Genomic DNA, 23,518 nt, shown 5'->3' on the forward strand with positions numbered 1-23,518 from the left:
TAGTCACAGGATCGATTTTAAAATGTTATTGTTAACTTCTAAATTAATGGACTGGCACCGCCTTACCTAGCTGAACTCCTTCATATTCACACTCCAGTTAGAGAGCTGCTCCTGGACTTAGCTAAAACGAGGCTCATAACCAGAGGTGATCAAGCCTTTGCAGTAGCCGCACTAAACTTGTGGAGCAGCTCTCTTCTCTTTGGCCTTCTTCTCGAGTTGAGAACATTTTTATTCTATTTTGTATTTATTTTTTTTATTTTTACCATTGGTATTTAGATGTATTGCGTGTTGATGTTTTCTTGTTGTACCTTTTACTTTGTGAAGCACTTTGGTCAACCAAGTTGTTTTAAATGTGCTATATAAATAAAATTGACATTGACAATGACATTACACATTTCGTGTTTCAAAAAGATTATACAAAATTTCTTTCACAAATGCAGCCAGCTTATAAACACAATGTGAATAATTTGATGTATTTGTCTATGGTGTCTGGTTTATAAATTATATTGTGAAAGAAAATGGAATATTTGTGCCGTATGACCAGTGCACTGGAACTGATCTGTTACCTTAACTCGTAAAATTAATTGACTGCTTCTTTAGGAAGAGACTGGAAGCAGGATGAATAATAGTGGGATAATCCACTTGTTAGTATGCCAGCAAGATGGACAAAAAAATAGATTATATAATAAGCAAAAATGTATCGCATTTTCCATATGATACTTATAAACGGTGGGAGGATATTTTTGATTGTCCTATACCATGGAAACAAGTGCTGAAGGTAATACATAAAACAACAATTAAAAAACCTACAAGATTTTTTCAGGTAAAATGATCTACGATTTGGATAAATTTATCAAATGTTACTTTATTTTGGAAGAATATATTGCAAAAAGAAATTATAAAGTGATAGATAGCGGGTAGTTTATTGAAGCTCAGGGCTGGTATGAAATTTTTACTGAACCAAAAAAAGAATATAGATTTATTTATCTATTAATACATTCATTTTTTTTGTTTATTTATTTACTGTTTCCTTTGTTAGGTAATTGGTTTGTTGGGCTTGTTGATTAGGTTGTGAAAATATTCATATTGGTCTGACTTGGTATTGTTTAGTGGGATTTTAGTGTTTTGTGTTAATTGTTTTGTCTGCTCTTTGACTGAACTCCTTCACTAAAATAAGTTTTTGCATTGCTATTTTAGTGACTCTTTAACACATGCACAGTGCCTAGAATATGGAAGTGTTCAATTATCAAGCTTGTACTAAAAGAGCCAGGAGCGAGTACATCAAATTACTTTCGGCCCATTGCCATCACCTCTATATTATGCAAGACTATAGAGAGACTCCCTGATCTCAACATTAATCATTGATTAGATGCTGGGTGCAAAATATAAGGGGGTCTCGGGGGTTCGAGACCCCTCGATTGACATTTAACCCCCTGAAATCCTTAACTGCAAAATTCTGGAGGGTCTGTGAAAAAATCTCTTAAAAAGTATTTGTCACTTCTAATTGTCATTAAAATGTCTTTTAAACGCGTATTATGTCTAGTAATAAGGCAGGGTTTCCGCTACATTCATTTTGCAGCGGCAGCCCATCGCTTCTTCAGGATTGGGGCAGACATACATCATAGGTCCGGTATCGTATCACCCTGCCGGAGATCACGTGATCATGTTTATAGAAACCCGACACCATCGTCAGCTCTTATCACCACAAACTCTCTTGATATCTTGGATGGTGTCTTATGTGTGTGTCACCGCTCACCCAGAGATATTTGTTTCTTTTTGTTGTTTGCATTTTTCATCATCAATCCCCCCCCCCACTCGCTTGCGCTGCAGCAGGGATCCCCTGCAGTTCACACATCACACCACTTTTCCTGGGTGTCTACGGACATTATACTGGAGGCCAGGCGAAGAAAGTTTTTAGAAACTGCGGCGTGTCTCATTTGTGTTCACACATGCACCTCCTCCAGAGATAATACGGTGATGTTTGCTGTTTGTGCTAGATGCAATGAAATTCCCTATGGGTGTTTCTGAAATATCACATTCACAAGAACATGAGGTCACTGTGAGCTTGACCTCTGAACACCCGAATCTACTCTGTTCACCTTTAAGTCTAACTGAACGTTTGTATCAAATTACCTCAAGGCATTCCTGAGATGTTATGTTAACAAGACCAAAAGAGAGAGAGACCAGACCCATTGCAGTACCATGCTCTCGTGATCACAGCTCTTTCAAGCTTGCTCCTTGCCTTCTGATTATTGGAGAATGACTTGCACTCAACAGGGCAGATTATTGCAAAATAACTGTCTCTTTGTTGCCATTTAATACCCTCCATGACCGTGACTCTGTGCTACTTTTGCATGTTTGATACCTGCCCCATAGCAACCATTTAAAGAAGTCTGCTGCTGCCCCCCAACCCACCACCACCACCCCCCTTCGCCCTGGAGCTCAATTTGAAGATTTAGGCTAGTAATCCTCTAGCCTCTCCCCAGGGGGTCTTCTTATTGGACCAGGGTTTCCCCAGAGGGCGTCTTATTAGTTGAGAGCTCTCTTTGCCAGGATCTCATGACTAAGCCTGGGCCAATGGGGAGTCTGTGGTAAGGCTGAGTTTGTGACTGCGTGGGGTAGTGACCCCTCATTCTCCCCTAACAACTAAAAACAAGGAGCTTAGCACATGCCATACAAACAGAAACTAATTCATGCCAAGGGGATGAGAGCCTGTTCATTTGTAATTAAATAATGATGTCTCTACCACAACAGTAAAACTATTAATTCATACCCCCAGCCCCTTAAATACTTCAAACAAAAGGATTACAATCCAAAGGTGTTCTTAATGTTACAAACACTCAAATAAACTGAAAATAAAAGTTGGAGTTCCATAAGCTGATTTGGCGAGTCATTACAATGCTACAGACTGCCCTCAAAGGGTTTGGGTGTGAGTGGTAAAAGTCACAGGGTGGTTTGGTTTTGATACTGTTGAAGTGATCAACCCTTAATCACTGGAAATGTAGCATGTGGATTATGTAATGAATAGGGGTGCAGTTAAGTACCTCAGTTTTACGGTCACAAGTGAGAACATTTTCAGAAAGAGGAAAACTAAAACAAAACACAAACAACCAAAAAGCAGAAGAAATTGTTGTCATTAATTTTGAAAAAACATACAATAATACATTAAACCCTAGGACAATACAAGTGACTGGTTAAGTCATCAGAGCAACGGCCCGTGAAAGAAGCGGTTTTTGTGTCTGGTTGTCGTACAGTACAGTGCTCTGTAGCGCCTACCTGAGGGCAGAGGTTGGAACAGGTTGTGTCCAGGGTGAGATGGTTCTGCAGTGATGTTTCCTGACTGTGGACGAGTTTTTGTCTTGGATGGAGGGCAGGTTGGCTCCAATGATTTTCTCTGCAGTCCTGACAGTCCGTTCTATTCTGTTCCTGTTCTGTTTAGTGGCCGAACTAAACCAGCCAGTGATAGAAGTGCAGGGGACAAACTGGAATATTGCAGAGTAAAACTAGATCAGCAGCTCCTGAGGCAGGTTGAAGTTCCTGAGCTGGCACAGGAAGTACATCCTCTCCTGGGCCTTTTTTATGAGCATGTCTATGTTGGACATCCACTTGAGGTCCTGGGAGTTAGTGGATCCCAGAAACCTGACAGACTCCACAGCAGACAGTGTGCTGTTGAGTATGGTACTGAAGTCCACTGTGATAGTGTCTAGCTCCAGGTTGTTCTGACCGCACCAGGGGGCTAGCTGTTCAACTTCCCGTCTGAATGCAGACTCGTCACCATCCCGGATGAGGCAGATGACCGTGGTGTCATGTGCAAACTTCAGGAGTTTAACAGCTGGGTGTCCTGAGGTGCAGTCATTGGTGTAGAGGGATAAGAGCAGTGGGGACAGCACACATCCCTGGGGGGCACCAGTGCTGATTGTCCGGGTGGAAGGAAGTTTGTGTCAATAAGTTTGTGATCCACTAACTGGTGGAGGCTGGCACAGTGAGCTGGGAGAGTTTGGAGTGGAGCATACCTGGGTATCTAAGCTGAAGTCCACAAACAGATCCTTGCATATGTCCCGGGGGAGCCGAAGTGATGTAGGATGTAGTGCAATCCCATGTTGACTGCATTATCTGCTGACCTGTTTGCCCAGTAGGCAAACTGCAGCTGGGTCCACCAAAGTGCTGCCCATAGATGCACTGTATGAATGTGTGTGTGAATGGGTGAATGCAAAAAAACAAACAAATCCGTACTGCAAAACGCTTTGAGTGGTCATCAGGACTAGAAAATCGGTATATATATATACAGACCATTTACCGTGTCCTTCAGAAAGGTCAACTCTAGTTTCTCAAAGGATTTCACTACCACAGAAGTCAGGGCGACAGGTCTGTAGTCATTTAATCCTGCGATGGTGGGTTTCTTGGGGACCAGGGTGATTGTGGAGCATTCAAAGCAGGAGTAAACTTCACACAGCTTCAGTGATTGAAGATCTGGGTGAAGATTGGAGAAAGCTGTCTGGGCCTGGTGCTTTGCTGATCACCTGTCTCTAGAGGAGCTGGTTCACAACCTTCTTACAGATCCTGATTGCAGGTGGGGAGGTCAGAGGGAATGGGTTTGTTTTCCAGCTTTTCAGTGTAGCACCTCTTTGCAACTTTGACCTTCTTTGTCAGTGTGTACAGGATGCTGTCCCCACTCCTGTAGGCCTCATCCTCGGCCTGAAGAAGCTGCCTGAGTTTTGCTGTAAACCAGGCCTTAATGTTGTTGTATGTGCAGAAGGAATTTGTCGGCACACACGTCTTCACAAAAGCTAACGTAAGATGCCAGTGCATGTGAGATCGTCCAGGTCTGTAGCAGCAGCCTCAAAACACTCCAATCAGTGCAGTCAAAGCAGGCCTGTAACTCCAGCTTTGCCTCATCGGTCCATCTCTTCAAAGTCTTGACAACAGACTAGGCATATTTTACTTTTTAGTCCCAAAGTGGCACGGGGAACAGAGCAAAAAAACGTCCTTCATTACGGTGTAGAAATGGTCCAGTGTGTTTTTCTCCCTGCTGGGACACTTAATGTGCCGGTAGATGTAGTGAGCTGTCTGGGATGTGGTCACCCAGCTAGGTCTCAGTGAAACACAGGGCGAAGGATCTGAAAAAGTCAGTTTCCTCTGTTGAGAAGCAGCAGTTCATCATCTTGTTCGACAGTGAGCGAACATTTGCCAGGTAGATTGACGGCAGCACAGTTCAATATGTCCACTGTCTCAGTCTAACTCTCTCCTGCTCGCTTCCCCCGGCGTCAGCATCTCTGGAAAATCCCTTTGAGAGCTGCTGCTCCTTCAACGAAAAGTTTGACAGGTGGCTGGTCGGAGGTTTAGGACTTAATCTATGCTGAAGGTGATCAGAGTGGGAGAACTGAGAACTGAAGAGACAAACAAAAGTAAAAAAAGTAGCAGAGAGCAAAACACAGAGGCCTCCATCTGTGCTTACATTAGCACCCCTGCTAAAAGAGCAAGGCTCCAACCATGTGCCTACCACCAGGATGAAGACCCGGTCCGGCCAAATCATTGCTTTGTGAATTATTAATAGTGATCGTCATAGCATCTAGAAAATATTCAGGAAAAAAAATGTCTGTTTATGGATTTGTCAGACCCTCTTGATGATAGTGCATGATTATAGTGCAAGTAAGTAAAACGGTAGATGGTTCACTTCATCAAGCTTGCTGGTAAAGGTGCATTGTTAAGGAAGGCTGATATAATAGATACTAGAGGTGGGGGATTAATCGTTTTTGGGATGCATTGCGATGCAGACATAGATGCATCCGTCACGTGGCACCACACCACGCTCACTAATCGTGCATTACGGGTTAGGGTTTCCACGCCATCAAGTGCAGACCACATGGAGAAAATATAATGTAAATCGATTAAAGTTGTAAAACGGCTTTGGATAAAAGCGTCTGCTTAATGACATGTAATGGTTGCGGTCAATGGACGAGGAGGAATTAATCAAAGTAGTGTAAGACGTGCAAAAAACTGCTGTGATTTTAAGTCATGATTTCTGTGTAGATGTCAAAAGGCCTGAACTCTTGTCATACATGTCCAGTTTGGAGTCAATTGGACCATGTATGTCCGAGATACAACAACATCTTGTTTGGATGGCGAGATATCGAAATTTGACGCCACGCCATCTTCACACCGTGTGACGAAAACTCAAACTTTTAACAACTTTTAATCTCCATGTTGTTACAATGACACTCACTGATTTTGAAATTGATCTGATGAAAGCTCTAGGAGGAGTACGATTTCATTTTCAAACGAAAATGGCTGACTTCCTGTTGGGTTTGGCTAAGAGTGTCAAGAGGATGATACACGTGTACCAATTTTCTTTAATCTAGGTGAAAGTAAAGGAGTAGGAAGACTGGGGGGCGTTATAAAACAATTTTTGGACGCGCATTCCTGACCACATTAAATTATGTACATTTTCACCAGACCTGATGCTACAATAATCTAACCGTGATGAGAAAAAAGCATGTAAAATGGTCTCTGTGTCTTTAAAATTTAGCATAGATCGTATTTTAGAAATATTTCTCAGGTGATAAAAATATGATTGCACAACTTAGTGGTGTGCTGCTCAGAACGTAGCTTGTCGTCAAACCAGACTCCCAGATTCTATGCCGCAGGCCTAATTTTGTCAAAAAGGGAACATGCAGATGGCAGTATTTGTTTTGCCATTTGCTGGGACCCATTGACAAGAAACTCTATTTTGCTTGAGTTCAGCTGAAGAAAATTCTGAGACATCCAGTTTTTAATATCTTAGAGACAATCAGTGAGTGAACTCAGCATGCCCGGTTCTGTGTGTCTTACAGGCAAGTACAACTGCATATCTTCAGCATAAAAATGAAATGAGACACCATGCCTGTGAATTATGTTCCCAAGGGGGAGCATGTACAATACAAATAAAATAGGCCCCAAGACTGATCCCTGCGGCATACCAAACTTTACAGTTAAAAATGATGAGACATAGTTATTAACAGACACACAGAACTTACATTTAGACAGGTACGAAAGCAAACCACTGCAGCCCTGTGCCAGATATCCCCACCCAGTGCTCCAGTCTGTTTAAAAGAATGCTGTGGTCCACTGTGTTAAATACTGCGCTAAGGTCCAGAAGTACCAGGACTGAGCAAATGCCATCATTAGCTGCCATTAGGTAACCCTGAGCAGGGCAGTCTCAGTGCTGTGGTACTTGCAGAAGCCAGATTGGATCTTTTCAAAGATTGTTTTCTAGTACAGACATTAGTTGGATTGACATAGTTTTTTCAATTTTTTTTTATATAAACGGTATCTTGTAAATTGGCCTGTAGTTTTCAGGAAGGGAGTGATCCGGCCCAGGTTTTTTAAAGGGGGTTTACAAGCGCAGTTTTAAAATAAGCAGGGACTAGGCCATCAGACAAGGAACTGTTAAAAACTGAAAGTAAGCAGGGCCCAACAGATTGGAACAAATAATTCTTTGTTGGAATTATATCAATGCGGCTTGAAGACACTCTCATGTATGATATGTTTTTTAAAAGCTCAGAGTGTAATGGGATAGAACCTTTCGAGGTGAACTTCCTAATGATGTTTGAAGCTGCTAACCTGCCTGATGCTGTGCTTACCCCTGCCCACCACGGACCAACCTTCAGTGGGCTCAACACGTGGAGTAGAGCTGGCTGAGGCCTTGGGTTTAGCTCCCAAGACGATCAGTAACGTGACCAGGGGCAGCCACCAGAGCTTCAGTGGTGACAGAGCAGAACCGTGGGGCGGCTGTGGCTGAAGGGTAGAGAAGGTTGGCAGATCGATCACAGTCTTCCCTATCTGCATGCCGAAGTGTGCTTGGGCAAGATGCTGAATCCTGAATTATCCCTCATAGAAAAAAAAAAGATTGCTGCTAATAGATGCACTGTACGAATGTGTGAATGGGTGAATGGCAAAACTGTACTTTAAAGGGCTTTCAGTGGTCATCAAGACGAGAAAAGCTCTATATAAATACAAATCCATTTACCATTACCATTACAATGGAATGGTGGTGTCCTTAGTGGTTTGGCCTGAGCACTAGCACCAGTTGACAAGTCCAGGATCATATCATCCTTCAGTTTGACTTCATCCTCCAGATGAGATATATAGTTTGTCAGATTATTCCGATTGGTCAAAAATCACGGCCGTTATTAACCATATACTTTGCCAAGGCTTTGAAGGAAATTGGCCATAACTCTAATATTTGTCCAATCATCGTGAAACTTTTCAAATATGTTTATACCGTATTGTAAAAAGGGGGATCTTAAGGATTTTTGCCCTCGGCGCAAATTCCTGTGAGATGGAATGAGCTAGAAACACAAAATTTGGCACAATAACTGGAATTGATGTCCATCAACTTTCTGTTACACATGATATCAATCAACCACTTGGTGGCGCTGTAATCAAGCTCTGCTGCGGTTTCTAGCTCTGCAAACTTAGTCACCCACAGTGTTGAACTTTTCATCTCAATCAGCTACATTTCAGTTTCACAACCAACTTGTCATCCTCAAGTTCTGGGTAGTCTTGGCCCTTTTCAGCCAGGAAGGCCTTGATGGCATCATAGCAGCTGACAAACCGCTCCCAAATTTTTCCGCAGCTTAGCCAGCGAACCGCTGAGTGGAGAGGGATATCTTTGTACGCGCAGTCCATTTCCTCACGCAGCGACTGGAACTGTCGGTGCATCAGTGAAGATCGCTTAACTATAAAGTTAATAATCTTTACCACTGTAGCCATAACCTCATTAAGATCTGACTTTGACATCTTTGCACAGAGGTTTTTTGGTGTATTATGCAGTGGAGTTTCATGATGGGGTGACCAACTTTTTCTTCTATAAATCTAACTGTTCCCCTCTGTTTCCCGACCATGGCGGGGGCACCATCTGTTGTCACTGCAAAAATCTTACCGATGTCAATCCCTCGCTCCTCAAAATGTTTGATAAACACCTTGGCTATGTCCTCACCTTTTGTTGTGTCGGATATTGGCTTTAAACAGCAGAGCTCCTCTCTTACAGTTGAATCCCAGTATTTTGCCATGACTGCCAAGCATGGTACATTGTTCACATCAACGGTCTCATCAAGTGCAATGCTACATACCACGGCATCTTTTATCCCTGCTGTTTGCTGCGCCAAGACATTTTCTCATGTCTCATTTTCACATTTTCTCCATTTCTTCGATGTGTCGCTCAACACTTATAGCTGATATGGGAATGTCTTTTATTCTTGATTCAATTGTCTATTTGTTTGGTAGTCCTTCAAACAGAACCTCTGAGCTAGAGAGGAAAGCCTCCTTAATATATTCGCCATCAGTAAACGGCTTTCCATGTTTCACAATGCAGTGAGCTATCCGATAGTTTGCTTCAGTCGCATGGTTTTTGGCAGTGGCAAAGACTTTGAGAGAGTTGGGTTGCTTACCATACCTGGACACTGCACGTTTGATTGACTTTTCCTTGTCTGCCTGATCTTTGAAACTTCTTTCATGCTTTGTCTCAAAGTGGTGCTTCACTGGAGCACTGGATGTTCGGCAAACAACATTTCCAAAACATAACGTGCACACAGAACGGTCCTTATGAAAAACAAAGCATAGTCTTCTGCCCATGAGGGCTGAAATGCACATGCCTTCGTTTTTTTAGCTAGCGGGGTTGCCATCATCAATACACCTGAACGGCTGCACTGGTAGAAGAGTATGGAACAAACATCAGTCATTAAGAGAAACTTTAGCAAGATTTTTTCGATGACAAAAAGCAGATTTTGTTACAAACCCTATATGAGCTTTAAAGGGGACATAGCATGCCCATTTTACCACAAGTTGATATGGTTCCTTGGGGTCTTAATGAAATGTCTGTAACATACTTTGGTCAAAATACCACAAGGATCATTTAAAACAGCACCCTTTTTACCCTGTATAAAACAGCCCTCCACAGAGTGACCTGTTTTGAGTGCCTGTTCCTTTAAATGCTAATGAGCCAGCTCCCCCCTCCCCCCTCGATTTTAAACAATATAAATTACATATTTTATATGATATAAATTATCAAATATGCATCCCATACTTTGTATTCCCCTTCTGTTGTCCTGGAGTTTTAATTTTCCCAATCACATAATTAAATGTCCCCCTCTGCCCATCCACTACAAGCACACAAGCAGATAGACAGAGAGAGAAAGAGAGGTGGGGGGGGTGGGGGGGGGGGCTATGAAGACCATCATTTACCCCCGAACCCCGACATTCAACGGGTACAACAACAAGCGGAGAAAGCAGAATCGCGGGCTGACCTTATATATACAGTCTATGGGGCTGACCAGCGGAGAAATGCTCGTCCCGTGTGAACAGCCAGGCGGCTGCGTGCTGGAGAACGCCGCTGCGCTGCCTCGCAGCGGCGCTTCCGCGTCCGGTGTAAACCCGGCGTAACGAGTGGGGGGGCTCTGTGTGTGTCGGTGTTACAGTAGTGCTGAACACTGCGGAAGTCTTCCACACTGCTGGCTGTGTGGCGCTGACACAAATTCCAGCTCACGCATGGGAGAGCGAGCGGTCGCGCCCGAGCAACTGCTGCAGCCTCCCAGTCCCAACGATCCAGACAAATGCCACATGTGAGTGAATCGCGGGCTGACCAGCGGAGAAATGCTCGTCCCGTGCGAACAGCCAGGCGGCTGCATGCTTGGGAACGGCGCTGCGCTGCCTCGCAGCCTCGCTGCGTCCGGTGTAAACCCGGCGTAACGAGTGTGGGGGGACGGGGGGGGGGGGGTGGGCCAAGACCATGTAGGGAGACTTCCAGTGCCTTGTTACGACACAAAACCCAGGAAGCTCATTCGAGTCACTCAAGCATGACGTTTCTGACTTAGAGGAACCATAACAAAACGCGCGAGTGTTTTTTTCCCAGAGTTTTTGGGTTGGTAGACATGCCAGATACCCACATTAACGTGTAGAAGCACTAACAAAGTGGAATTTGCATGCTATGTCCCCTTTAAAGATCAGCTCAGAATCAAAAACAACACCAAGGCTTCATGCTTTTTGGCTTGAGGTATGTCAGAATGAATTAAATTTTGTGACCAGATTCTCTCTCTGAACCTATTACTAAAATGTCAGTATAATCCTCGTTGAGCTGTAGAAAGTATTGTGACATCCAGGCATTAATATTTAAAATACATTTAAAAGGGGAGTGAATTGCTCCTGTGTCATCAGGAGACCTAGAAGCCACATAAAGTTGTGTGTCATCGGTATAGCTATGAAAAGAGATGTCGTGTCCCCTGATTACATCACCGAAGGGTAGCTTTTAGATTAAAAAGGAGTGGCTCTACAATTGATCCTTGGGGAATCCCGCTGGTTAATCTGGATGGCTTGGAGGAGTTATCCTTAATTTCAGTTGAGAACTCCCTACCAGAGAGATAAGAATAAATTGAGCTAAAAACAGTACCAGATTCCAATGTGATCCCTTAGTCTATTTAAATAATTGAAGTCAGAATCAACAAAAACAACACAACACACAATATGCCAGTCCTGTAGCCTGCATCCAAATGTAGCCTAATTGTGACTGTGGCAACTTTCATGCCGTTTGCAGTTTTCAGAGAGATGTTTTAGGTCTCACAAAACAGCAAACAGGGAAAGCAATTCAAAACATTACTTACACCACATCCAGTTAGTCACCTCTGTTTCTCATAACATCGGGCTACGTCCTGTCGAAAATCTGCAACAACCAATTAAAGAGCAGATCGCTGTTTGCCAACACTTTCAGGACCCATATTCACTTCCATTTGGCCTACGCCCTGCACCCGGAAGTATATGTATTAAGACAGAAATTAATATATAATTAAACAAATACAATTAGAAAACAATTTGAGCAATATTGCTTACGGTCCGCCAGGAGCATTGTATGAGTAAACTATTATTATCTAAATAAATTAAGTTAAACATTTTTATACAGGCTTTTTTGTCTCATACAAAGGCATTCCTAAATCCCCACTATCACTATCTCAGCCTGGTCTAACACAGGAACCTTGTCGTTCCATGTTCCTTGCCTTAAACTACATGTGAACACCAACCAACCTCCAGTAAATGAGTGCAAATATTGTTTGCTCGGCTGCACTTCTGCCCCATAACATTAACTTAATTTTCTCTACGTCCCTCCCCCCACACAACATCATTTGATTGATTGATAATTTTAAGTGGTTGAATACTCTTAAACAAATTGCGTAGCTTCTGTATGATAGTCACGGATCTTGAGAAAAAAGTAACGGTGCACACACAAACACACACACACTCTGACTCTGCTACTCACTTTCTCTCTTTCTATCTATCTCTCTCACAACGACATTGACTCAGCTGATGTCTCTGACCCGCAACAGTTTAAACATTGATTTGTTTGAAAAGACCGGCCAATAAACACTGATCATGACATAATGATCGATATTTTTGCCTACACATCTGCTTCACGAGCTGTTCATGACTAAAGGAGATTCGAAGGGCATGGTTTCAACCCTATATCAATATATTATGGAAGCCTCCTACAAAACACTTCCGCTGGATCGGGTGTGGAGGGTGGATTTCCCGGGACTTGTACCTGGTTTTGATTGGAGCAAGGTGTGGGTTAATATTAAATTTGCTTTAGGAATCCCGACCACCAACAAATTCATTATAATTTTGTTCACAGGACTTACCTGACTCCTCGCAGATTGTATTTTATGAGTGTTATTGGTGATGCCAGTTGTACCCTTTGTTCATTAAAGACCCCAGGCACATTTCTTCACATGTTCTGGGGGTGCCCGCCTGTTGCACGGTTCTGGCAGAGTGTTGCCTTGGAGCTGACAGCATTCGTGTCCGAGACAGTACCCGCGACCAAACCAGTTCTGCTGTTGAATGATGTTCCGTCACTTCAGATCCCTAAATGTCAAAAACGGATGGTGCTTGCTGTTCTAACAGCCGCTAAGAAAATGGTGGCAGTGCATTGGAAGCATCCACATAATTTGACAATCAAGCAGTGGATTTAAACTTTTCTTAATGTTGTTTTCTATGGAACTATCAACAGCCCGTATTAATGGGGCTAAAGAGGTGAATGTGAAGATGTGGCTTTCAATGGTAGAAGTACTGAAAAGCCGGCTGTGATTTGTTTAATCGGACCTCTTATTATGTTACCTGTTATGTGCCTGTACATGAATGTTTAATGTTGCAGTAACCGGTCCACAGGGTCCTGGGGATTGTGGGGTGGGTTTATTTTTTAAAATTTTTTTTATGGGGGGGTTGTCTGGGTTTATGTATGTTTTTCCTCTTATGGTATGTTGTTTTTGTATGTGTACCATGTTTGTGATATGCCCTAAATAAAAATTTGATCCAAAAAAAATAAAATGTTTGAGGCGACAGCAGTTGCGTATGGCTGGCCGGCGGCGGAGTAGGCTGTGTGTCTGCTTCCCTTGTTGTCGGGGGATACTCAGACAGGTTCCGGTCCGCTAAGCTAGGACCCAATGACCGTCCTTTCATCTACGCGCAACAGCTGAGGGACTGATATTAGATGTGTAGCACAGGCTACACAGGCACTGTTTCAGGTCATCTCCCGAGTGTGGATCCCGAAAGAGATCCTAACTGACCAGGGCACCTCGTTTATGGCATGTACACTCAGGAAACTTTACGGGTTACTGGGTATCAAGACTATTCGGACCAGTGTGTACCATCCTAAGACCGACGTTGTGGTTGAGCATCTGAATAAGACTTTAAAGTCCATGATTTGTAAGTTTGTGCATGAGGACTACCTTAATTGGGATAGGTGGCTAGACCCTCTGTTGTTTGCAGTGCGGGAGGTCCCCAGGCCTCCAGGGATTTTTCTCCCTTTGAACTGCTGTTTGGCAGGAAACCAAGAGGGGTGTTGGACCTGCTTAAAGAAAACTGGGAGGATGGTCCGAGCCCAAGTAAAAATGTGGTTCAAAACGTCAAAGCTTCACAAACTGGGTCAGTTGGCACGTGATAATTTGCTCCAGGCGCAGGAACTGTACAACAGGGGAACATCAATGACTGAAACACCAGATTCCACAGATTATCCTTGTGCCACATCAGAAGCACTTTCACATCTGTCTTTTTGCAATGTTTCATAATTTCTGGAGGAGGGTTGTGTCCTCTTATTAGTATTACTCTCCCTGAACCTCCTTATCTTACAGCTTATATTTAGTAGCCTAATGATGCTCTTATTCTATCTCACATCTTTAATAAGTCTCAAAATCTGGTTTCTTTCTTATCTTTCTGTTTTGAATTATACATAGGATCAAATACCCTACACTTCACTGAAAATAGTATTATTGTAAGATGATATCATTTTACATAGACTTGGTTGTTGTATTGTACTTGGTTGCACACTGTCTTGGAATTGATAATTTTACAATAAAAGTAGGGCTGTCAAAATTAACGCATTAACGCATGCGCAGAATGACCCGCTCCATGTACCCATACCCGCCCCCACTCACTCGCTCAGAGTGACACACGCAGTGAGATCAGAGCTCGTTCACGTGAAGCAGCCGGTCAGTGACTTTGTAGAAGAACAGTGAAATACAGAGTTTCTCTGGTCACAGCTGCTCAGTGATCAGCTGCGTCATGATCAGAGCAGAAGCTGCAGTTGGTTTGTACCGAGCTGGAGTTTCTGTGTCCTCCTCCACTCTCCTCTCACTTGAACTAATAAACACTCATCACTAGTTATCAGGACCTGATCAGTACATGAAGTAACTTAGTGCTTGTTTGATTCACTCCAGACTTTATGAGGCTGCATTTAAACATCATGAAAATGACTTGTCAACATTTTGTGCTCAGTACAACACGAGACGTGACGCTCACAGTCAGGAATGAGCGGAGCAAAACGCACACTTGATCAGACACCATCGATTCATAACCAAACACATGATAGTACGTTTGTCACCTAAATCATCCCAATAAAAAATTTACTATGAACGTGAACTAGTCCATTTTCATCTGCATGAAGTGAAGTTTGAACTCGTTCTTTTTAAGTGTGAACTGGCACAACACTGCTTCTACAGATGGGCTCACATTCAATACATTTAATTGTGTAAAGGTTTGGTTGTTTGTTTGATTTAAAACCATCATATATTTGCAAAAATAATAAAAAAGCAAAGGCTCAGATGCCCCAATTGTTTAGGATAAAGGCTATCTTTGAGTTTGATTAAAAATTTCTAAATAACATCATCCTATGTTTGCTCAGGGCATTTAGAAATGCAGATTAATCAATTAGTAAAAATTTTATCAAACGATTTAATTGTTTGACAGCCCTAAATAAAAGATAAAATTTACTAACTTAAGCACAAAAATAGGGCCGAGGTTTTAACTCATGCCCCAACTCCGAGTCATTCAGTGCGATGTAAAAATTTACATTGAAATATCAAAGACTCAATCAGAATAAAATATTTAGAAAGAAATAATTTTGCTGATTGAGTATGAAGCAGTTTGAGCTGCAGTGTGGCAGCTACTTTGTGAGATAGGTAGACTGGTGGTCCTAGTGGGCATTATACTTAGTGATTGTTATGAGGGAACAACTGTGACACAGTGGAATGAAGTCCTGATTTAAGCCGGTCTGGTCTCACTGCAGGAGTCAGGTTGGCTTTAGGGGCCACACACACAGACACAAAAAAAAAGTGAAAGGAATAATTAATTAATTGACAATGTAGAAGAAGCTAAGGGCATTATCCTTTAGTGTGGGGACTGCTAAAGAAATGCAGTGTGTGTTTTTGTAAAGAAGTGGTTGGAGGCTCTTGTAAAGCTAAGTCTGAGCTCCAAACAGGAGCCTGGGGACACACTAAGAAACAGGCGTTCTCGTCAAAAGCCACCAGACAGGTAGAAAAAGGAGCCCTGCTGAGGTTTTTACTGGCTAAACCAAACAGAGGGGAGACATACAACCTGCTGCATGTCCACGCAGTTCACCCTGCACTTCTGAGCTCACTGCAGCAGGAATGTGAGCCTTCCAGGCAGACAGAGCAGAGAGGGGGGCACTGGCTGATGGGACCCATCAAATATGTCAACCTTCAAAATGTCACATATACACATGCACTCAAAAGACAATACAGCTGCAATTTGTATAACAGAGCATCCAGCCCACTGCAGACATTTAACCCTGTTCCTTTCAGGGTTAGGAATGTCAAGAATCATCGCCTGGCTATTTGATTGTGAAAAGGGAGGGCTCCCTTTCTGAAGGAACAGAGGGGAATCATGGGAGTTGGAAGTGATTGTCAGAGTCCTTTCTCTTTGAAGCTTTTTTTCCTCTCTGTGTGTAGCCATGAGCGAACACAGTGTGAAAATGTGGGGTGCTGCTCTGATGGGTCCACTTGTGTGGGATCTTCTCTCTATGGCTGATCATAAGACTTCTTTGTGTGATCCAAAAGACAGAATTAATTGCTGCAGAGGGAAAAAGGAAGTACTGAACAAAATTAAACTCCAAGAGCCCGCGTCCTGTTTTCCATGCCTGGGTTTAGGTCTTAGGTTTGGTATGGGAGAAATAACTGGTAGTGGTTGGAGCTAAGGTTTGTTTCAGGTTAAAGTCAGAAGGAACACTTATCTTTACTCAAGCACATTAATACTGAACCGTGGTGAAAAATGGCAAATGCTACTCACTATCCTGCAGCATTGTGTCATTCACTTCAATCAAGTGTCTGAAAATAATGTGATGACCAAGACTGTTTATGCAGACACAGCATTTAGAATATCATCACTAGAGCTTACTTTGGTTTTACAGTCAGAAATCAATACTCTTCAATAAAGTTGCTTGTCTTTTCATGGAATGTACAGGGCATCAAACAGATAATGCTGAGAGATCATTTTATTTTGTTTAAATCTTAAGGTTAATATCCTCCTCCTCCTCTAGGAGAGGACCATGAAAATAAATGACTATATACTTATAATTATAATTTAGGAGGATTTTTTTGCATGCAGTCAGTAATACAGGATGTATAAAACTGCAAAGACAAAAGCCACTTGATCAAGAAACCATGCCCTCCCAAATTGTATAAGGAATCTGTCCTTATGTTGTTCAAATAATCCTCACAAGAGAAAACACATATTACCCTAGAGGATATTCTTTCTCAAATATAGATTATATATGGCATAAGTTTCCTCCCACAGAGCACACAAATCAAAAATAAATATGACATTAAGAAAATTGTATATGTACCCTGGTATATACAAATCTTCCAACCTCCCATGAAAACTTGGTCTCAGTTTAGATCCAGTTATACCTAACATAGTTCAGCCAGGCCATATTGTTTTTGTGAAAAGTAGATAAGCAGATTACTGCATCTAATTAAACTTCATAGATTAATGTAAAATCTGTCACAGGCATTTGATCAAATATTCAAGTTTGTACAATAATCGCTTTGTGAGAGTATTTTTTACCAGATCCCAATTCCCAGTTGGTAGAAGATCTTGTCAGGGCCGTTCATTTACCCATTGTTACTTTCTTTCTTTTGACACAGAAAATAAGAGAGGGGAATAGGTGGGAAATACTCTAACCAGCCACAAAAATTTAAACTAGTCACCTGCAATTTATTTCAGAGATTACATTTAGCTATATCTTAGTAATTAAATTGATGATCTGCATCTCTAAAGAGATAGATTTTTTAGTAGCTCTCCAAGTTGTAAACCTTTGAGTTAATGTGCATGAAGATGCATTTTTACACCTCTCACCAATCTCAAATTTCAAATATCTTGGTGTTGCCTTGATATCTTTTATAATTATAAAGTGCCAAAGCCTTATATATAAAAAAAACATAGGCAGAAGCAACTAACAATACACTTGACAGTAGCTTCACTTAAAAGTAACATATACGAATTATCTGGAGACATTTGATATTGACAACAGTTTAAGAAAAAACTAAGAATGGTAAAAAAAAAGGTCTGTATTTATATTGCGCTTTTCTACTCTTGATGACCATTTGGGGCTCAGTATCTTGCCCAAGGACAGTTCCGCATGCAGATAAGGAAGACTGGATCGAACCGTCGACTTTCTGGTTGAGGAACAGTTGCCCCTACAGAACTACAGTGCTAACATGCATGTTCTTGTGAATATGCAACAATTCTAAATTGCATATAGGTACAATTTACCACTTTTAATGTGGCTGTTTAACATGTACTAGGACGTATTGTGTGCAAGTACCTGATGCTCAGATGACATGTGGTCAGATTTGTTTGGACTCCCCATCAAGAGATCCCTGATGACATCTGCTTTCTCCACTTTCTTTGGAATATTTGGATATTGACCATGGTGAGGGAAAGCCCAAGGAAAGGCAAGACCAAAGCTAAGTTGATTTTTTGCTAACCTTAGCTCAATTGAACGTCTATGGTATCGTATGTAACAGTTGTTTAGTAAACTTATAGTAGTCTTAACCACTGTCCTAACAAGTCATGACTTTCAAGTTACCATAATAAGTTCTACCTCTAAGATTTTTTTCTTTTGAAGTCAAGGTAGTACAAAACAAGTATCAATCAATCAATCAGCCTCACACATTACTCTCTGTGTGGGTCCACAAGTACTTTCAATAACATGGATGGGTGGTGCTGGTCCAGAAAATGTCTTTTCGACTGCAAACACACCATTTATTTGAACAATGCACACACTTGCAAAATATCTCTCCTTTGTGTGTGTGTGTGTGCCTTCGGCGCACATGTGTTTTGTAATTGTTCGTATTCAACTTCAGTTTTCAGTGTCGACAAGTTACAATTACAGGGTGTTGTTCGGGGGCATGAGGGAGCTGGTCAGGGGGAGTAGGGAGATGTTCAGGGGCAGGAGGGAGCTGGTCAGGGGGAGAAGGGAGCAGTTCAGGGGCAGGAGGGAGCTGGTCAGGGGGAGAAGGGAGCAGTTCAGGGGCAGGAGGGAGCTGGTCAGGGGGAGAAGGGAGCTGGTCAGGGGGAGAAGGGAGCAGTTCAGGGGCAGGAGGGAGCTGGTCAGGGGGAGAAGGGAACAGTTCAGGGGCAGGAGGGAGCTGGTCAGGGGGAGAAGGGAGCTGGTCAGGGGGAGAAGGGAGCTGGTCAGGGGGAGAAGGGAGCAGTTCAGAGGCAGGAGGGAGCTGGTCAGGGGGAGAAGGGAGCTGTTCAGGGGGAGCGGAGTGCACTTTAAGGGCGAATGTGTGCTCATGTCATCTAAGGTGCTGTAAAAACTGGGCTCTGTTTATTATAGTTCCTGTGCAGTAGGAACAATGAAAGTGTGTTGCTATTCTGCAGCTTAAGCCACACTTTACAATAGTGAACTCTGAAAGCAAGGAACAACAGAAGAAGTTATACACTTAAGTTAAACACATTATGCTCTCATTATGAAAGGTAGGGAAACATTAGAGATATTCAATAAACACAGAAATAAATTATACCTCTCTGCCTCACTGAAACATGGCCTTTTACATGGTTGTCGACCATGTAATGTAGACCCTTCTATTGGCAGAAAGGGCAGTGAAAAACATCAGAGCTGTATTTCATTATTTGAAAACTCTCGCCGTCTAATAATTACATTACATTACATTTCAATTTAGCTGATGCTTTTATCCAAAGCAACTTACAATAAGTGCATTCAACCATGAGGGTACAAACCCAGAACAACAAGAATCAAGTAAGTACAATTTGCTTCAAAAGCCAGACTACAAGTACTACATGTAAGTGCCATATAAGTGCAACTAAACTGAATCTTTAGGGCCCGAGCACAACAGTTCAAGAACCCTATTGAATCTCTGTTGATTATTCCTCTTCTTCATCTTAGAAAATAAGTGCCTTTTTAAGGGCCTTACCATACTCGAAAACTCTCCAAATTCCGCAGGTGCATCAGGTCTGAACATGCGTCCATAAATGGCTCGATAACACCCCCTACAAATTTTCAATGAGGGTCATCCTACCCCTTTACTTTCGCCGAGAGTAAAGAAAATTGGCACACATGTATCATGCCCAGATGAGAAAAAAGCCTTGTCACTTTTTGCCACACCCAACAGGAAATCGGCTTGATTTTGGGCGTTTTGACACCTGCTACAAAATTTTACTCCTCCTAGTGGCGTGAAATTTTGATGAGTCGCCATCCAAACACAAGGTTGTTGGATCTCGGACATACATGGTCCAATCTGGACAACAGTCCCCGCCTGATGACAACTACACAAAAATGACTTAAAATCACAGCGCCCCCTGGTGGAAAATGTCCTGTTTTTTGCACGTCTTACACTTTGGTGTACTCCTCCTCGTCCATTGACCACAACCATGTCAAATACTCATATGTAAACTGTGAGTTTTCATCGAACACCATGTTAGTGGCGTAGTGTGTCAAATTTCAACAAGTCGCAGTGACACACAAAATTTATGTAACTTCAGTGCACATTGTTCAATCTCCCTCAAACTAAATTCAGTGAGTGTCATCTTAACTCCATTGAAATAAAACTTATCAAAAGTTTGAATGTACATGAAACTGTTTGACCGTGGCATGGCGTCAAAGTTTGATGATTCACCAAAAAAGGGATTTGTTCTAACTCCTCTGTACATTGTCCAATCAGCCTCAAACCTCTTTCACACGATCAAAGTACCGCCCTGATCAGATCCATATGTAAATATTGACTCATCGTCACAGCGCCACCTGCTGGCGACAGGAAGTCACATGTTTTATACTTTGATGCACTGCTCCTGGCTGGTTCACAATATACAGTCCGGGAGAGATAAAACCGATTTGATTTTAGAAATGTTTCGCAGGAGAAAGTAGCATGATTTAATGATTTGAAGTTCAGATGAGAATCGAATGTAACACCTAGATTTTTAGCTATAGTTTTAATATTGGCTGCCATGGGACCGAGAAATGATAGCCTGCTAGCTGGTCGGGACTGAAGATTATTATTTCAGTTTTATTGGAATTTAACTGAAGGAACTTAAGGGAAATCCATTCCTTAATGGCGGATAGGCACTCTGTTAGGACACATGCGGGACACATGCGGGTGACGTTGTCAATATATTTGCGTGTCATCGGCATAGGAATGGTATATCCCATTAAAATGGCTGATGACGTTTCTAATGGGAGCATGTAGAGTGAAAACAGGATGTGACCAAGAATGGATCCCTGTGGCACTCCACACAACACTAGAGCCAAGGATGAGGTGTTATTTCCGATGGAAACTGAAATTTGTCTATCTGAGAGATATGACTTGAACCAACTAAGGGCAGTGCCAGATATGCCGACTGATTAGAATGTTCAATGGTGATGATCAATGATCAATGGTGTCAAATGCGGCACTGAGGTCAAGGAGCAGTAATACGGCGCAATCACCAGCATCGGCAGACATTAATAAATCATTAGTAATTTTAGGGAGAGCGGTTTCTGTACTGTGTCGTTTGCGGAATCCTGACTGGAATTTGTCGAAAATGTTATTATTCTCACAATCTAATGTGGTTTGAGAGGTATTATTAAAGCCATTGAGTAAAATATTCGGATCGGATGACTTGTAAGGGTTATGGTCAAGAAGACCTGTGGACAAATTTGATGAGAATTTTGAGGCACTATGTTCATTTAAAATGTGTGAGCTTTTAGTGGATTTGATATTTCTTTGGGCAACATGAACAGGGAGTCAAACTTAACGAAGAGATGGTCAGAGACAAATACGTCCTCTAAGGTCAAGGAATTGATGTTCAGACTGAGGGTAAAGACTAGATCTAATGTGTGGCCGCGGTTATGAATTCCGTTGCAAAACCATTGGTTGAGTCATCAATGTGGATATTAAAATCAACAACAATGATAGCTCTATCATAGTTTAAATGAAAGATAAAAGTTCAGAGAATTCGGGTGTAAAATTAACATTTGGTTTAGGAGTGCAATAAATTACTAGACCAAGGACCAGAGCAGTGCTGCAAATTTTGAACACACTAGTCTCAAAACTAGAAAATGTCTCTGTGGTAATGGGGCAGCAAGTGAAGCAATTTAAAAAAAAACAACAGCTAGACCGCCATTATCCCTGGGAGTGCTTTAATATTCAAAGTTTGGTGGGCAAAGCTCTAGTAGCTGGGTGTGACCGCCAGGAGACAACCCGGTCTCAGTTAGGAATAAAAAGTCTAAATTGGATGAAGAAATGAGATCATTCAGTATAAAAGACTTATTAGAAAGGGACCTTACATTGAGGAGGGCCAGTCGCACAGGTACACTCTGGCCAGCAGAGGGGGATATGGGGACAGAGATTAGGTTATTGGACCTGCGAGCTGTATTTATACGTTTTTTGTTTGGCCTATGGTTAGTAACAACATGGATATAATAAGCGCCCGGTGTGTAGGAGAGGGGCGCAATTTGCTGTTTATATTGATTAGTTGCTGGCTGGTGCGGCCGTTTGGGGGAGCTAGCAGGGGTAATACTCTGCGGTGCTGCACTTGAGGAAGAAGTTTCTAGAGGGGAATGTCTGGAAGGTAAAGAGTCAGTCTCGTGCAGCAGATTGCACAACGTGCTGTATGTTAGCCGCTAGCATTCGGCTGCCCAGCGCATTGGGATGAAGCCCATCGTTTATGAAGAAAGAAGAGCGACCCCAGAACAAATCGAAGTTGTCAACAAAGCCAAGGTGGTGAACTGAGCAGGCTGAGGATTTTGCTAAAGCGCCCAACTCCACGGCCCAGTGTTGGGATAGGAACGGAGATAAAGACAGATTTGCGACACGTTTTCAAGAAGTTGAAAAGCTGTTCAAAATCCTTCTTGGTGAGCTCAGACTGCTGATGAGCCGTGACATTGGTTCCCACATGAGAGTCATCAGACCGGCCGGTGAAGTGGTTGGAAAGATTGAGTGAGGGTGGTGTGACAGCCTCACCAGAGCCCCTCTTGCGCCCGCAGACTATGACCTCAGCCCAAGGGGACCGGTGATTTGGAGTAGAGCAGGATGAAAGCCGGGGACATGTGGAGGGCTCCCAAAGAACTGTGTCAGGGATGTTTGCCTCAAGTATTTTGGTCTGCTCATTAATGAAGCTGCTCAAGACAGAGTCTCTGTTCCGCAGCTCATTCGAAAGCTGCCGGATGTCCTCCTTAAGGTCAGCAATCTTTTTATTGGCTTTCTGAAGTGAGACACAGTCACAAGGCACAGATGGCATAATGTTTTGCTAGCTTAGTAGTCAAGTATAGAAATATAAGGTAGACTGGATGTGGTTGTCGTGTTCAGCAGGCGATACTGGGTGGAAGTGACGATGAGTTGAGGATATGCTAACGAGAGCGGCCGGAGCAGGTAACGTAGGCTGTAACTCAAGATCCTGAGATCTAATCGGTGAGATCTGACGTCTTGCTACAAATATTGTGTTTATATTCCGAGATCTTACCTGGTCGAGTACAAGAAATAAGCAAATACCTGCTAGTTGGCGGATTGTTGAGTATAGCTAGCCGGAAGTGGTGCTAGCGGCAAAAGCCGGGGCAGGTAGCGGCGCAAGCTTACGCTTTACTACAGTGATTGCGTTTAGTAAACTAGAATATTACTTACTTAGGCCCCGTACATGCAGGTTCTAAGTCGGTATAAATGCTAGAGTAATTACGTTTGTAAATAGAATATATCTAAGTCGG

General features: G+C 42.5%; 1 protein-coding gene and 1 long non-coding RNA gene across 2 annotated transcripts in view; both read right to left on the reverse strand.

The window, feature by feature from the left end:
- fbxw4 (F-box and WD repeat domain containing 4) overlaps positions 1 to 23,518 on the reverse strand; it is a 104,884-nt gene that overhangs the window by 31,559 nt on the left and 49,807 nt on the right. The window lies entirely within an intron of this gene.
- Positions 3,230 to 20,576, reverse strand: LOC117775928. The gene is made up of 3 exons (XR_004616355.1): positions 20,429 to 20,576; positions 14,268 to 14,273; positions 3,230 to 3,239 (listed from the first exon to the last, which is right to left on the reverse strand). It is a non-coding gene; the product is annotated as an uncharacterized LOC117775928 (long non-coding RNA).

Source organism: Hippoglossus hippoglossus, chromosome 15 (genome assembly GCF_009819705.1).
Source record: "Hippoglossus hippoglossus isolate fHipHip1 chromosome 15, fHipHip1.pri, whole genome shotgun sequence".
NCBI classification, from domain to species: Eukaryota; Metazoa; Chordata; class Actinopteri; order Pleuronectiformes; family Pleuronectidae; genus Hippoglossus; species Hippoglossus hippoglossus.